Here is a 17,092-nt window from a genome sequence, read left to right on the forward strand (position 1 = left end):
ACACCCCGCTGTTTACCTGAAAGGGAAGCTGGCTACAGTCTGCTGGAACACAGAGGATCATTTGGAGGGGAAGCCATGGCTTCAGGGAGATTTTCAGAGGGACACAATGACATATCATTGTCTCCCAGAGGGAGAGTGTAAGGAATGATGAGAGGAGGCAGTGTGATGCATGAGCTCTGGACTAGGCATCAAAAGACTGGGATTCTTTTAAAAATGTTTGTCTCATGTTTGTATGTCACTTTCATTTCCAAATATGTCCCTCTTCTCTCCCCTCCCCATCAAGCCATCCCTTGTAATACATAATTAAAAAATAAAAAGGGAGGAAAGGAGCAGTTTAGTGAAACTAACAAGCACATCAACCAAGACCGACAAGACGTATGATGTTCCATACCCATACCAAGATTGCGTGCCAGCCCTGTCCTTGTTATTAACTCACAGAGTGACAGGAAAGGGGGTGGCCTAGATGATCCCATAGTGGTCTGATGACTTGTCCCTACCACTCTACACAAAAGGATGTCTCCAAAGTTACTGAACTTATTGCTAGATCCAATTTTTCACATCCTCATTTTCTTTGACTTCTCTATAGCATTTGACATAGTCAGCTACCTCCACCATCTTGATAACCCCTGTTTCCTTGGCTTCTATTCTCTCTTGACTCTCCTCTATCTCTCTGACTATTCCTTCTTCCTGTTCAGTCATTTTTCAGTTACGTCTGACTCTTCATGACCCCATTTGGGGTTTTCTTGGCAAAGATATTGGAGTGGTTTGCCATTTGCTTCTCCAGCCTATTTTAACAGATAAGGAAACTGAGGCAAACAGGGTTAAGTGACTTGCCCAGGGTCACACAGTTAGTGTCTAAGTATGTATTATGTCTTCCTGACTTCAGGCCAAGTGTTTTATCCCCTGCACCACCTCACTGCCCTATTCCTTCTCTGCCTCTTTTGCTGGCTCCTCATTCTATTCCCCACAACTTAAACCTGGGTACTCTCCATGGTTTCTTCTTAGCCCTCTTCTCTTTTTTTTTTACTATGCTTTCTCCCTCGGTGATCTCATCCACTCCAATGGTTTCAAGTGTCACTTCTATGAAGATGACTTTCAAATCTATTTTTTACTCCTAACTCAATTCTCCTCAGAGCTGCAGACTAGGATTTGACTTCATCTTTTAAAATATCTCTTAACTGGATTCCAAATAGGATGTCTAACTCGACATGTTCAAAACCGAATTCCTCATTCCCACCTCTTCCCTAGTCTGTCATCTTTCAAATGTTTAGATTTCCATTATTATCCTCCAGAGCACCCAGACTCATTATCTTAGAGACATCTTTGCATTTTCTGTCTTTCCTCCTTCACATGTGATCATTTCCAAATCCTGTTATTCCTATGTCAGAATTCGCTCTCATATCTGTCCCTTCATTCCTATTGCCATCTCCCTAGTTCAGACCCTCCATGCCCTCTTCCTAGACTGTTCTATTAGCCTCCCAACTGGTTTTGTTTCCTGAGTCTATGTTCTCCTTAAACTCTTCAATACAGTTACTCGACATACTAATATATGCTAATGATGCTCCTGTACTAAAATTTTTCAGTAGCTCCGAATTGCTTCCAAAATCAAGCATAAATTCCTGGTCTTAACATTCCTTCCACATTCCAGCCAACCTCTTCATCCTTATCTCACATTATTCCTTTTTACATAGTCTATGATCCTACAGAATGCACAGGTCCACCCCTAATCCCCACTTACTGGATTAAAAAACTGAAACCCAAAGAAGAGAAATGACTTAGCCAAAATCATCCAGCTAGTACGTGACAGCGCTGGGACTCCAGCTGGGTATTCTAACTCCCAGTCCAGGTTGCTCCTTCAATGAGCTGCATATAGGAGGTGTTCAAAGAATGTTTGCTGATTTGAATTGAATGTTTCTTCTATCTCTAACTTCTATGACCTGGAAACATCTCCATGGGAACCTCATCATAAAGAGCTGCTGTCTGTCTGCCTGAGGCTGGGGAGAACCTGGGTCCCTCATGAGCCCAGCAAATAGTGGCATCAGTCGATTGAGCTGAACCTCCCCACTGGCAGGCCATCAGTTGGACAGTTGATTACGTTCTGTCGACAGGCGAAGCAGCGTCTCTCGCTATCTCTGATGAGAGCATTTGGCAGCCCGCGCTCCGGCTGTCTCCCCATCAGGCTGTACACACCATCTGAAATTAGACTGATGATGTTGTCTCCAGACAGGCAGGTGGGCAGCAGAGACAGGCAGGCTATTAAAATGAACACCTAGTGCCCATGGGCACACCAGATATGAGATCCTGAATCACACTGGCACCTCTAATGGGCATCCTGCGTTTCCTTGAGATACATATATGCATCAATATATTTACACATATATGAATGTATATACACGTTTTCAGAAACACATACCTCATATATATACATATATATGTATATTTCAAGAGGTAATGATGTAGTGAAAGGAATATATGATGGAGGGAAAGGACACTTGGGTTCTAATCACAAAAATGCCACAAATTCCCTGTAGGAAAGGGAAGGAGAAGGAAAAGAACATGTATTAAGCACCTCCTATATGCCAAGAAATGTACTAAGCAGTGCTTGTTATCTCATTTAATCCTTACAACAACCCTGGAAGGTAGATGCTACTGTTATTCCCATTTTAAAGTTGAGGAAACCAAGGCAGACAGTAATTAAGTGACTTGTCCAGGATCACACAGCTAATGGATGTCTGAGGCTGGATTTGAATTAAGATCTTTCTGACTTCAAGTGCCCTCTATTGATTGCACCATCCTTAGGGCCTTAGGGGTCACCAAATATTTATTAAATGCCTACTATGTGAAAAATATGCTGCTGGATTCTAGAAAGACAAAGATAGATATGATATAGACCCTGTCCTCATGGAATTTCCAGTCTAATGGAGGGAAAGAGAGAGATACAAATAACTGTGCTAGGAGGAAGAGGGTGATAAGGAACTATACAAAAGAAAGGTATAGACAAGATGCTATAAGAAATTATAGGAGGGATAGATAAATTTGACCCTGAGGAGACAAACAAGATTTAATTCATGATCTCTAAGTCCTCTCAGCTCTGAGATCATAGATGGCACTAGACTTCTGTGACCTCACTGTGTGACCTTGTGTCATATTGTCTCCTCACCTGTAAATGTGAGGGTTAGAAGAGACGAGATCCCCATCGTAACTAACATTATATGAGCTAATGAATCTCAATTCCATGAAAATCATCAAGTGTACTTTCTGCCCTTCTCTTCCTCTACTATCTTGAGACACTCACCTCTATGTTTCCCAGGGCTCCAAGCTCCACCCTCCCTGGACCAATCCAGATGTGTGGCAGAATGGAGGAAGGACTAAGCCTGGACATCACAGTTGTTTCCCTGCAGCAAAGCGTAGATAAAGTATCACTACCTGTTCTTTCCGAGTAAATTCCCCAACCTTGCCCCACCACCCCTCACAGGGTAACTTTAGCTGTATTCAAAGATAGCATGATCTACTAGCGGAAAGAGTGCTAAACCTCATATCAGGAAACCTGAGTCAAAATCCCAGCCCTACTGTTTGTTATCTGTGCCATGGACAAACAACCATACCACTCTGAACCTCGGCTTCTTCATCCGAAAAATAGGGATAATAATACTTGAACTATGTGCCTCATGGGATTGTGATAAGGAAAGTGTTTTATAAACCTTAAATGCTAGAAAAATAGGAATTACTTTTGTGGGGAGAGAGCAAGGCCTTTTTTTCTTCTGATGAGAATATAGTCATAGGATTTGTGATGGCTATGTTGTCATTATCTAGTCTTGCTTTCTTTGGATGGTTCACTGACAAGACATCACCATCAAGACCACACTAGATAATATAGGAATGGGATAGAGTAGGACTTGATCTAGAAGGGACCTTTAAAATCACTGACCCAAACCTCCTCACCTTACAGATGAAGAAACCGAGGCCCAGCAAAGTGGCTTGCCAAAGGTGATAACAGGAGTCATTAACAGAACCTGGATTTTAATACAGGTTTTGTGACTCTTAACCTAATGGCTTTTCTTCTATACCCAGAAATCAATGATATTTAATGTGAATATTAGATCTGCAAAAGCCCTTGGTGGTCATCCAAGTCCCTCATTTTACAGAAAAAGAAACTGAGCCTCAGCCTGGTTCAGTGCCTTGCCAAGCAAGGGATAGCTGGGACCATTACCGAGCTCTTTCCATTGTGCCACACTATCTTGAAATGACAAGAGTAGAGGGTTCTGGATAGATAGCTCTGACTGAGCAAGAGGAAGAGTGGTCATTGATGGCCTCTTTCATGCATTCTTGGTAGCAAGGCAGCACACAGGAACAGGAAGGCTCATCTTCCTGAATTAAAATCCAGCCTCAGACACTTACTAGCTGTGTGACCCCAAGCAAGTCACTCAACTCTGTTTGCCTTAGTTTCCTTATCTGTAAAATGATCTGGAGAAGGAAATGACTAAACCACTCCAGTATATTTGCCAAGAAAGCCCCAAATGGGGTCACAAAGAGTCAGACATGACTGAAAACAACTAACTAACAACTATTCATGAAAACAAACATCCATGCCTTCTATCCCTAACTCACTAACTCCCTGAATGTCGGTTCTCTCCCTGTGAGAGGGTTCACATTTATTTTCTCTCCCTTCAATTGTCTGTAAATCATGAAGAAAATAATCCTTGTCTTGCTGTGTATACTTGCTGCCATGATATATGTCCATATCAAAGTACCATAGCACCAAACTGTGGGCCAGCCAACCTGGTCTGGGGTCCATTTCAGTCCATTCTTCATACTACAGTACTCTCAAAATAATCTTCCTTAAGCACAGATCTGACTGTATGAATCCCCTACTTATCCAACTCCAGGGGTTGCCTATCTATTACCTCTATGATAAAAAGCAAATGCCTCTGTTTAACTTTTAAAGCCCTACACAACCTGGCCCCAAACTATCTTTCTAACCTCCTTGGTCATTACTCTCCTTCCTGCTCTCTGTGATGCAACAAAGCTATTTCCTATACTCTGAAATGCCCTGCCTCCCCATCTTCACCTACTGAATTTATATCCATCCTTTAAAGCCTAATTCAAATTCTACTTCTGCTTAATAATGAATTAGTATGTTGTTTTGTACCTCTTCAGTCCCCCCCCCCCACTGATGTTTTAATTTCCCTAACTGGAAACCCTGTGAGACCAGGGGGCAATTCATATTTGGGGCAAGGGAACACGAATTAGTACATACCACACACCATGCCAAACACATTACAAATATTATCTCATATGAACTTCAAAACAACTCACAACCTTTTGGGAAGTAGGCACTATTATTTTTCTCATTTTACAGTTGAGGAGCCTGAAGAAGACAGAGATTAGGTATTTGCCTAAGGTCACACCTTGACCCAGTAAGTATCTGAGGCTGGATCTGAACTCGTCTTCCTTTCTATGGGTTTAGAGCTATATCTACTGAGCCACTTAGCTACCTTATTTAGATTTTGTATCTCCCTTAATACCTGGTATAGGACTCCCTACCTAATAAATAATAAATGTTTATTAATTTGAGTTGGTTGATCTAAATCTATCTGAAAAGTTGCCATGATAGGTAGTAAATTGCCCATTACTTAAGAACTTCCAACAGAAGACTGGATGATCACTTGTCAGGAAAATGTTGAGGGTAGATTACTGCTGAAGCATGGTTTCACACACGTGTATACATACTATCGCTATGTTTGGATCCTTTCCTTCTTCTAGGTTATGAGCTGGGGAAGACAGTGGCAGACCACTCCAGTATCTTTGCCAAGAAAACCTTAACAAGGGTCACAAAGTGTCGGACATGACTGAAAACAGCTATAACATCAATAACAAGGTTGTGAGTATGACCAGGGCAACTATTATCTTCACACAGTATGGTACACATGTTGGAAAGAGTCTTGGGTTTGGAGTCAAAGAACAAAGTCCTAGTTTACCAACTCAGTTTGAATCCCAGTTCTACTACTTGCTGTGTAACCTTGATTAGGTCATAACCTCAGTTTCCTTTTCTGTGTAATGGGAGCACTGATGGAGAAAAGTTGAGAAAATATAAGGGCATATATAAATTTTTTAAAATCTTTTAAAGTAAGAATGCTGACACTATTGCGTTCTTGGTGGAACTGTGCATCAGTACAACCATTTTGGAAAGCAATTTGGAATCATGCAAATAAAATAACTAAAATTTCCATACTTTCTGACCCAGAGTTTCCAGGCTCATAGCCTAAAGAGGTTATTGATAAGAATCCAGTCTTCATATACACCAAAATGTTTGTAGCAGCACCTTTTATAATAGCAAAGAATGGGAAACAAAGTAGATGCCCATTGAATGGAGAGTGGCTAAATATATAGTGGCACTTAAGTATAACAGAACGTTACTGTGACGTAAGAGATGATGAATGTGAAAATACGGAGAAGCAAGATCTATGTGAACTGATGCATTGTGAAGTAAACAGATCCAAGAAAAGAATACATACACAATTACCGCAGCAAAATAAATGGAAAGAGCCATGAAAAAAATCAAAAATCAATGTTTCAAAATTATATTTAAAAAATAAGCTCAAAGGATAAGATATGAGAAGTTAGCCCAGTCCCATCCCTTTGCAAAGGTGGGAGGTCCACAAATGTACACTGCAGATATTTTCAGACATTTTCAATGTGTTGATCAATTATGCTGGGTTTTTCTCTTTTTCTTTTCTATTTTTTTTTGTCTTAAAAATCTCCTTTGTTATATGGGAGAGATAGGTAGGGAAGGGATACTTGGGGAAACTATAGTGATTAAAAAGACATCAATAACAATTGTTAAAATTTTTTTTAAAAAACATTTTAAATTAAAATGTGTGCTGAGCTTGGAGTCACAAGACCTGGCTCTGCTGTTTTTACTACCTGTGTAGTTTGGGGCAAGTCACTTAATCTCTTTGGTCTCAGTTTCCCTGGCTATCAAATGGAGGAGTTGAACTAGATGACCTTTAAAGTTCCTTCCAACACTAGATCTCTGACCGAAATGAGCTAAGATTGGACTAGATGATCCTACAATCACTTTCTAAGCTGTATCTCTCTCCCCATACAACACTCTTCCTTCAGTGGGTATTTAATAAACATTTGACAAATGAATGGCCTTTAATGCTAAAAAATCCTGTTGAGTTGGGCAATGGGAAACGCCGAGGGGGTTTTGAGCATGAGTGAAAATTGTGCTGTAACTCTACTAGCGTAGGAGTCACATCTGATAGTTTTCTTCACCACATATGGTTTAACAGCAATAGGCTTCATAGCAGGTGCTAGTAAACTTATTATTATATTAGCTCACATTTACATACCCCTTTATAGAGTGCTTTCTTTAGTACAACCCTGTGAGGTAGGTAGTCCAAGTGTCATCATCTTCATTTTATAGAAGAAGAACCCAGAGCTCAGAAAGGAAATAATTTGTTCCATGTCATATAGCTAATTGTGGCAGAACCAGGGCTCAAGTCCAGGTCTCCTGACCCCAGGTCAGGGCTCTTTCTATCCTTTTACTAATGGGGATAGATCTGCTATAGAGAGAACCCTGGCCGGAGAGGTAGGAGACCTTTATGAGAGGGCTGGTTCTGCCTCTAACTTGCTGTATGATTGAAAGAAGGGACTTCCTCTGGGCCTTCAGATTTCTCATCTATAAGTGAGGGTTTGGGACTAGATGGCTGTTCTCTCAGGTGCACTCCTGACTTATCTAGGAATGTTTGATTTGTGTATTGACTATGCCCAGATGTGAAATCCCCTGTGTAAAGTTCCTTATTTACCCCGCAGATGAGTGTTCAGGGTATTTATGACATCTCCTTGATGGGGTAAGGATTCCTTGTTTTATCCCAGATGCCCCACTGGCACCACAGGACAGTTGATCACTACCAGGTCCTGCATGTGGGCTATGCTTTTGGTTTTGTCCTTTAAAAAAGAAATGGAAGGGTAAAGAAGGTACGACAGCTGGAAGATCAGACAGAAAGAATCTGATTGGATACATATACACTAGGTTCCCTCAGGCTCTTGGGGCTATAAAGTGCCAAGAAAGCGTGGCAGTGGTGATCCAAGGAATGGCAGTAGGTAGAGACAGTGACTGAGAGATAGAACACTTCTTGGAACTAACTTCCTGAACCTATCACAGGAGTTGCTGGACCAGTGGAAAACTCCTGGAAGGACTCCTTGTGTGGATTCAGGGAAGTCAGTTTAACCTCTAAGGACCCTGAATATTCTTCTGTGTTGCTGAGCTCCATTTTGATAGTTCTATAAATATAGGCAAACACAGGCACTTGGGGAGGTAGAACTTACTGTACAGGATAGGTCATTTGATTCTCTGGTGACACAGACTTCTGTTCTTCTTAAATTCAATCCAACAGAAATTTATTAAGCATCCATCATATGTGAGATTCTGTGGCTGTAAATACAGAATGAAATAGTCTCTGCCTTCAAGGAGTTCACATTCTACTACAATGCAGGGAAAGGGACCCCAACACCAGGTTAGTACTACATGTTTGGAGCCCTGTAGAGATCCCTGGGCTAGGTGGGGTTCCCTGCGGAAGAGAGGTGCTTGGCCTTCTAAAAGCGATGAGTGACACTCCCTTTTGGGGGCCTCTATTCCAGGATAACACTATTAAATCTAGAGGACCACTGAAGTGCCCGGAGAAGTGAGGTTCAACAGAGGGAAGAGAATTATGCTTATAGGCTTTTGACGTTTGGGTCAGGTTAAGATATCTGTTAGCTTTCAAGGGAGCTGCAGCCATATTCCGATGTTCTCAGGACACCACAGTTGGGGGCACGAACCAGAAAGTGTGCTCACTGAGAAGCCTCCATAAAACCACCTGGGCAGTATAAACTCAAAACTCTGGTTCTGTACCATAGATTATACTTGCAGTAGGGTAATAATATTGATGTGCAGAGACTCACTCACTCTAGTTTGCCACTTCCTCTGAATGACCAGATACTCCTAACACCCTTGAGAGGGGAAAAACACCTTCAGATCCTCTTTCAACTGATCCTCCCACCCCCACAAGGCTTTTTACCTCTTTTTTTCCACGAAGGGAAAGGGCTGACATTAACCATGGTGAATGGGTTCCATTTTCCTCCTGTTGGTGGAGAACCTGCCCTGGATGGGAAGAATGAGGGAGAGGGAGAGAGAGAGGAAGAAAAGGAGATGGAGACAGGAGGAGGAAGAAGGAAGAAGAGGAGGAAAAGGAGGAAGAGGAGGAGGAGGGGGGATCCACGGCAAGATTTAAGGACAGGGAGAAAAGGGAGAGAGGAGAGAAGGAAGGGGAAAGAGGGAAGGTGGGAGCAGAAAGAGATGAGTGGGAAAGAGATCGAGAAAGGAATTTTTTAAAGGGGGAGAAGAAAAAAGGAGAGATATAGGAGACAGAGAGAAGGAAAGAGAAAGAAAGAAAAAAGAGAAGAAAGAAGAGAAAGGGGATAAAGAGAAAGCAGGGGAGGAAGAATAAGAGAAGAGACAAAAGAAGGAGAGAGAAGAAAAGCAAGGAATAGAAGGCAGAAGGAAAAAAAGAAAGGAAAGGGAGAGAAAGGACAGGAGGAAGAGGGGGGAATGGGGAAGGGGGAAGGGGGGGGGCGGGCAGAGTGAAGAGGGGAGAGAGAGAGAACTACAATCCCTCCTCAGCTCCCCAGTCTGCTCTTGCAGAGACTTTCATCTCTGATACAAAAGAGTAACTTCAGCTCCCACTTGAGGGGCGGTGGGGGGCGGGAGAGTGACGGGAGTGCGGTGCAGTGTGGGGAGTTTAGAAGCTTAACTGAATAATGCATTTCACTTTGCAGCAGGTGTTTCATCTTTCTCTTTTTAAGTCAGGGCTCGAGGCCCTCATGGAGTCAGGGGTAGGGGCAGCAGCCGCTAATGCTGTGGGAAGGGAGGAGCTAGGAAGAGAGCAGGCACCTACTGCTGGCTGCAGCTCCAGGAGAGTGCAAGGAGATAAATTCTTCTTCCCTTTCCTCAACCTCCCAAGCAGTCTCCCTCCGTCCCTAGTCTGGAGACTTGGGGAAATGGGAATGAGGGCAGACTGGCGATATTCTGAAAGGGGTATTAGCTCATTTTCCCTACCCTGAGCAAGCCCCTCTCCAATGCCCAACCTGTGTTTGCTTTTTGGCTCTCAATTGACTTAACGAATTGCCTTCATTTTGGAGGCAGAAAACATGGGCTCAAATCCCGTCTCTGACATTTATTTCCTTGGTCATTTACTAACCTTGGTCATCACAGCTTCCCTGGGCCTCAGTTTCTTCCTCTTTAAAATAAAGGGTTTGGGCTAGATGACTTCTGGGGTCCCTTCAAACCTAATCTAGGATCCTGTTCTCTGAATTCCAGCTAAAGTGCAGTAGCTACCCAAGATGTATTAGCAGATGACTACCATATTAATAGGCATGTAAGGTATTAGCAGGTGACAAAGTACTGATAACATTCATTCAATATACATTAATATTCAAGAGCCTGTGCAGGCCCTGGGCATAAACTGACACAATCTCTGCCCAAAAGGAACCAAAGAGCTTACAATCTAGTATGGTTGTGAGGCATATTCACACTTACTTAAAATGAGAAAGACACCTGAGTAGAACTGGGGTGGAGAGAGATGAGAGAAGTGTCATTACCTTCTCTCTTGAAGCCTTCAAGGATTCTCACCCACCCTCCTCCTACACTCTGCTAAAAGTAATCTTTCCCTCCTCAAATTTCCCTAAAACATTCTGTCTGATTTCCTTTGCTCCCTCCGATCATATTCTCCCTTGAGTCTTATTTACTCAGGGTTAGAGAAACAGCAGACACCATCTCTTTCTACAGCTCCACCCCCCACCCTCCAGCTAGCACCTAGAGGAAAACCAACCATCTACCCCATCACCCTTTAAAGGATAGGTTCCTCCCTCTCTCCATTCAATAACCAATGCAAATGGTTCGGGCGTGATGGGACATCGGCTGTTTTTTTTTTTTTTTTATCACAACCAGTTAAGTATAAACACATAATTAAACCACAAAATCAAAGCTCCCCATGTTGTCCAAAGCACCCGGCTGGGGCCCTCTCCTGTGCATCTGTCTGTGAACTTTGGGCTCCCGGATCAGCTCCACATGGTGATTCTCCTGGTGGCTTCTTCAGCATCTCTCTGCCTCCTATCCTAGTTTCTCTTCTTTACTGAAATCTGCTCAAGTTCCAAGTCTAAGTCATGGACTCTTGGGGGATTCTGGACAAGGCTAAAGTCACTTTCCATTTCCCAAGTTTCCAGAGCAATGACAAAGTATGGCAAAGGTGAGTGACCTTTATTTAAGTGTGTCGTGTTTGGGAGGCCTTTTAGGGCTATTTGCATTTTTAAATGGGAAATATAAGCAGTTCGCAAAGGAAACTGTTTATAAATCCAAAGGAATGAATATATAATGGTGGGATGACAGGTTGTAGGGAAGTATTTTGAGTTCCCTAAGAAGTTCCCTACTAGACAACCAGTAAAACATGTTCCCTCAGGATAATGTGCTTTTCAAGTGTAACAATGACGACCCTGCTTCCCCCCTTACCTGAAGGTCAGGTATGTTTACTTTACCCTCCCCCAAGGTTCTCTGCTACCTTTAGTGGGTTGGGGTGTCCAGGCTCTCTGCCATTGGCTCCAGCCCCCACCAAAAGTGTTCCTTCAATTGTAGGAGTCAGTCCCCTACACCCTGATTCCATTTATCCACTAACAGTTGGATTAGCTTTTACAAACAAATATTTACTCCAAAAGGTATAATCACAAATGTACAAATTTACTCCCCCCACATGGGGCTTAATCTCCCTCTCCCCTTGCACCATCTCAGTCTCTGGGGAGGAAAAGGTGATTAGCTTCACAGCTTAGTTTAGTTCCTATAGAACAGAGTCCTAAATTTCAAGTTCCAAACTCCCCTTGGGCTTGAATTACATGCTCTCTGGTTCAGGCCTTCCCTTCGCAGCTGACTGCTTGCAACATCTTGCTTGCAATCCTAACTCCAAGGTTGCCATGGTCCAGTCGGGATCACCACTGGCAACTAACACTGAGAAAGACAAATGACACAGAACCTTATAAAAAATAAATAACCCAGGCCTGTTTCTCAGAGCTCATGTAAAACATTCCCCTCTCTCAGTTCAGTCCATGCTGGCCATGTGGCGGGTAAACTGTTATCTCCACCCTCCGAAAGCAGCAAAAAAAAAAAAAAAATACACTGTCCCAATCTGGAAGTTTTTCTAGGCTATTCCCAACCATGTGATAAAAGATGCAGAATGCCTCCATGTTAGACAATCTAGGCATGTTCCAAAGCCCACAAGAAATAGAGTAGATAAGATATTCATTCCAGAACCCAGAGCCCAGCTCTCAATCAGGAGCAGAACATGCACACTGATGGCACTGGGAAGGGAATCAGAGAATTTCATGTCTGGAAGAGCCTTTGGAGACTATTTAATCCAAGCCATCCCTGCATAAGAATCTCCTTAACTAATGGCACTTACCTTCCAGGGTGGTTGTGAGGATAAAATGAGATTATGTTTGTAAACCACTCAGCTCTGTGCCTGGCACACAGTAGGTGCTTCTTTATTCCCTTCCCCTTCCTTCCACATAACTGACAGGGGGTCCTCCAGCTTTCCTTTGAGAAAGCAAGTTGCCCAAGGTCAATGGCACAGCCAAGACTAGAATGCAGGTCTCCTGCCCTACCATCCAGGGCTCTTTCCAGTGTACCACATTTCCCCAAATAAGCTGTAGTCAGGATTTCAGGCACTACCCGACACTGTCTTGTGAAGCAGACCAAGGACCAGGGCCCCCAGAAAAGTCTGGCCCAGCGACCTAGCTTCCCCTGGCTATGTCCCAAACTGCCAGTTGGGGCTGGAAGTTGTTAATAATTCATCTTAACATCAGTGATTTGCACTTTCCCCCTCCCAATCCCTCTCCCCACTGCTTTCCTCCGACGCCTAATTTGTCTGGAAAGCAGCTCAGTGTGGGCCAGAGGCCGTTAGCTCAATGCCAGCCTTGGATACCAGGCTGCAAATCGTTGGGATTGTTTATTTGTACCCCTCACTCTCCACCAGCCTTTGTGCATCAAACCCACACAGGGACAAACATTGTATGTGTGCACATAACAATCGTATACACAACACACAGGCACATCCACTGATACCCATGCTCGCTCTGGGTTTGATGGTAACATCTCATAGTTGATACCTACTATGGATGGGGAGTCAGAGGAAGATGATGCAGTCACTTTAGGACTGACTTTACTGGGGTCCTTCCCCCTGGCATCCCCTACACACAAGTAGACTCCCTCCATATCAATAAGTCATCTTTTATATAGGATGTTATGGTTTACAAATTCGTCTGCACAAATTATCTCATTTCATCCTTATAAGACCCTGGTGAGGAAGGCAGGGAAGGGGTTACAATACCCATTTTACAGATGGGGAAACTGAAGCTCAGAGAGGTTAGGTGATTTGCCCAGGCTTACACACATAATAAGTGACAGAGCTAGGATTTGAACCCAGCTCCTTTGATTCCAAATCCAGTGCTTTTTGTATGACGTCTGTTCCATTCTCATCTTCTCTTCTTTTTTTCCATCCTATGGGCAACGTCCTCTCTCCTCATCTGTCTTCACAACCTGTGATGTCATTGGTCCTCTTTGATAATGAAGGACAAACAACTGCCTCCTTCCTCTCCAATTTTCTTCATGCGCACTTGTAGTAAGAAAAATGGAACTGGGGAGTCATGATTGCTAGTGCTGGCTCCCCTAGACTCACCTACTGTAGGTCTAAGGCTTCCAACCTGTATAAAAAACTGGGCACCTCTCATGTGACTCGGTTTACCTTCTCAAAGGACCACCTTCCCATGACAAGGAAAAGCTGTCTAAGAAGCAGCTTCATGATGCTGCTGTCCCTCCTTCCAGATCATTCTCTGTTGACTCCAGCTAAGTTCATTCAAAGTTAACTGAACAAAAGGGAGGAAGAGACAGGGAAGAGCCAGAGTCAGTTTCCATTATTCCTTCTGTTAAATGTCATCATATGTGTTCTCTTTCTCTTATCTCTGATAAACCCTTGTTTGCCCAGGGATGGATGACAGATAGAGTCAAACTTGATGATCAGCTGGATTCTTGTTTTATTTTTGCAAACTTCACTATTAGAGATAATTTTTTGGGTTAAATATTGCCTAATCATTTCAGGCTTTTAACAATGTAAATAATGGAACACAAGATATGGAAAAAGAACCTAGAACATAAAAACATAGGGAAGCAAAGGCTCCCTTTGGGACAGTACTGAGCAACTGGTGAGAAAGGGAACATCAAAAATTAACGAAAGGAAGGCAGAATGTGTCCACCAAAGACAAATAATTACAGCATCACAATTTTGCCAAACACTAGGCCTGGATGGGAGGTGGGGGTCAGATTCCCCTTTTCCCTCCACTACTAACACCATTATTACTATCCCTGATCTGGTCTCTTCCCCACCACCTTAAATAATAGAATTTAAAACTAGAAAGGATTATAAAGATGGTCTGACTACTGTGGTTCAGTGGAAAGAACCACAATTTGGAGTTATAGGATCTGGGCTTGAATGATGGTTTTGCTGCTTAGTACCTGTGTGACCTTCAAAGAGCCACTTAACCTCTCTGTAACTCAGCTTCCTAATCTGCAAAATGAGGAGGGATGGTTTCTAAAGGCCCTGGAAGCCCTAAATCTATGGTAAATGGTTTGTGATACCCATTTTATGATAGAGGAAGCCAAATCCCAGACAAAATAAATGACAAGATTAAACAGGTAGGCCAAGGAGAACTCCAATTTGAACTCAGGTCTTCCAACACCAAATCCAATGATCTTTGACCATTCATCGTGATATTGAGGACAACAAAAACGATGATGATAGGGAGCATGTATTGATTTAAGGTTTGCAAATTACTATATTGGCATAATTCACACCAATATATTATGCAGTAGAAACCAGAGGTATTATCCCTATTGTATAGGTCAAGAAACTGAGTTCCTTGGGGCGGCTAGGTGGTGCAGTGAATAGAGCACTGGCCCTGGAGTCAGGAAGACCTGAGTTCAAATCCAACCTCAGACACTTAACACAAAAAGTAGCCATGTGACCTTGGGCAAGTCACTTAACCCCAATTGCCCTCCAAAAAGCAAAAACAAAAAATGAAAAACAAAAAACTGAGTTTCAAAGAGATCAACTGATTTGCACAGATTCCCAAAGCTAGCAGGCACCAGATGCTGGTCTTGGACCCAGATTTTTCTTGAACCCAAATCCAGTAATCTTTCCATTATTAGTCCCAAGAAGGCATCTCTATATTATTTGAAAGTGACTCCCTTCTCCCAGAGGCCAAGGGGGAGGTGAGGCTGTTGATTTCCTATCTTGTTGTGTTTCATAAATTAGAAACTTTTCCAACCAGGCCTAAGCTGTCATGTAAATATTAGTGTACTATACCCCTCCCTTTCCCAGCCTTGTTGAGTAATCGATTGCCCAAGGCTAGAGCTGCCCTATCAGCACCTCCAATTCTCATTTCAGTGACTGGGATGGCAGCTAAGGGCTGTGGAAATTGTAAGGACATCAAAGGACACAGGATCTCTAAATGTGGGACACTGTGTTAGGGGAAACAGCTTGTTGCTATTTCCCAAATAGCTGGGATGAAAGGGAGAAGAGCCTGTGATGAAATGTCCCAGATGAAATGTCACCTCTCTGGGAAGACTTCTCTGACCAGTCCAGCCCACAATAACCTTTGTCTCCTCAATCTCTTACAGCCTTTTTCTGTCTGTGCCTAAACCTTGATACAACATCCATAGGGACCATAGGTTTAGAGCTGGAGAAGACCTCAGAGGTCATCTGTTCCAACTGCCCCATTTTACAGATGGGGATACTGAGTTCCAGAGCGGTAAATTTACTTGCTTGAGATCACATAGGTAGTAAGTGGCAGAGCCAGTGTTTCAACCCAGGTTCTCTAACTAAAAAAATCCAATACTCTTCATTGCACTACATTGCTTCCTTATTCTGTTATTTTCTCAGGGAGTTATCCCATAAACATATTATGGGGAAAACCAAATTTTTATTATTATAGTTCAAAATTTCAAGATTCCATGATTTTGTGGATGAAAGACCTCTCTCTTTAATGCAGATTATGATAGCCCCTCTATCCTTTAGTTATCATGGTCAAACAATTGATTATACTGAAGGCAACTTGCCCATGAGTGTTTCCAAGTTTGAGGGAATTGTTCCTCATTCAGTTTTGTCTCCAACTCTTCCCAACTTGGTAGGACATGCTAGAACTTGAACTACACTGATAGCGTCTCTCAGAATCAGCTCACATTTCAGAGAAGCATCAGAGTAGGACCTTAATGGAGAGTTGTCATCATCATTATCCATTACAAATGCTCTTTTCAGATGGCACATGACTGATGTCAAGCCAAGGGACACTGCAGAGTCTCATCCATCTGACCCATCATCAGTCTAAATAGTTTTGGTCCAAATTTTCCTTATACATGTACAAAGCCCATGCATTACCTTATTTTACCCTCACAATCCTGTGAAGCAGGTAGAGCCCACATTTAAGAAGTGAAGCAACTTGAGGCGGCCAGGTGGCTCAGCGAGTAAGAGCACCGGCGCCAGAGTCAGGATGACCTGGGATCGAATCCAGGCTCAGATATTTAGCACCACACCCAGAAATAACTGGCCATGTAACCTTGAGCAAGTTACTTAACCCCAATTGCTTAAAAAAAAAATTAAAAATTAAAAAAAGAAGTAAAGCAACAGAGGCCCAAACAACACAGTCTCCTGTTTCCTCCCCTCCCCCCCTCCTCCCTCCACTTCACAAAAGAAGGAAAGCCACTGTGACTATTGTGAAAGATTGTCAGACCTCGAGCTAGAGACCACATGGGTCTGTCCTTATTCCTTCTGGCAGAACAAGTCAGGGAGGGGAAAGAGGTTTGAAAGTGAAATGTCGGCCCAAAGTCACACAGATAATAAATGGCAGAGCCAGACTTAGAAATTCCCAACTAGAGTGTGAGCTCCTGGAGGAAAGGGATCCCATCTCCAGGATGGCAAAGTGGAAAGAACCATAGACTTGGAGACAAGGG

Source organism: Petaurus breviceps, unplaced genomic scaffold (assembly GCF_028583685.1).
Source record: "Petaurus breviceps papuanus isolate PSGF00001 unplaced genomic scaffold, PetGlider_PUasm1.0 90591, whole genome shotgun sequence".
NCBI classification, from domain to species: Eukaryota; Metazoa; Chordata; class Mammalia; order Diprotodontia; family Petauridae; genus Petaurus; species Petaurus breviceps.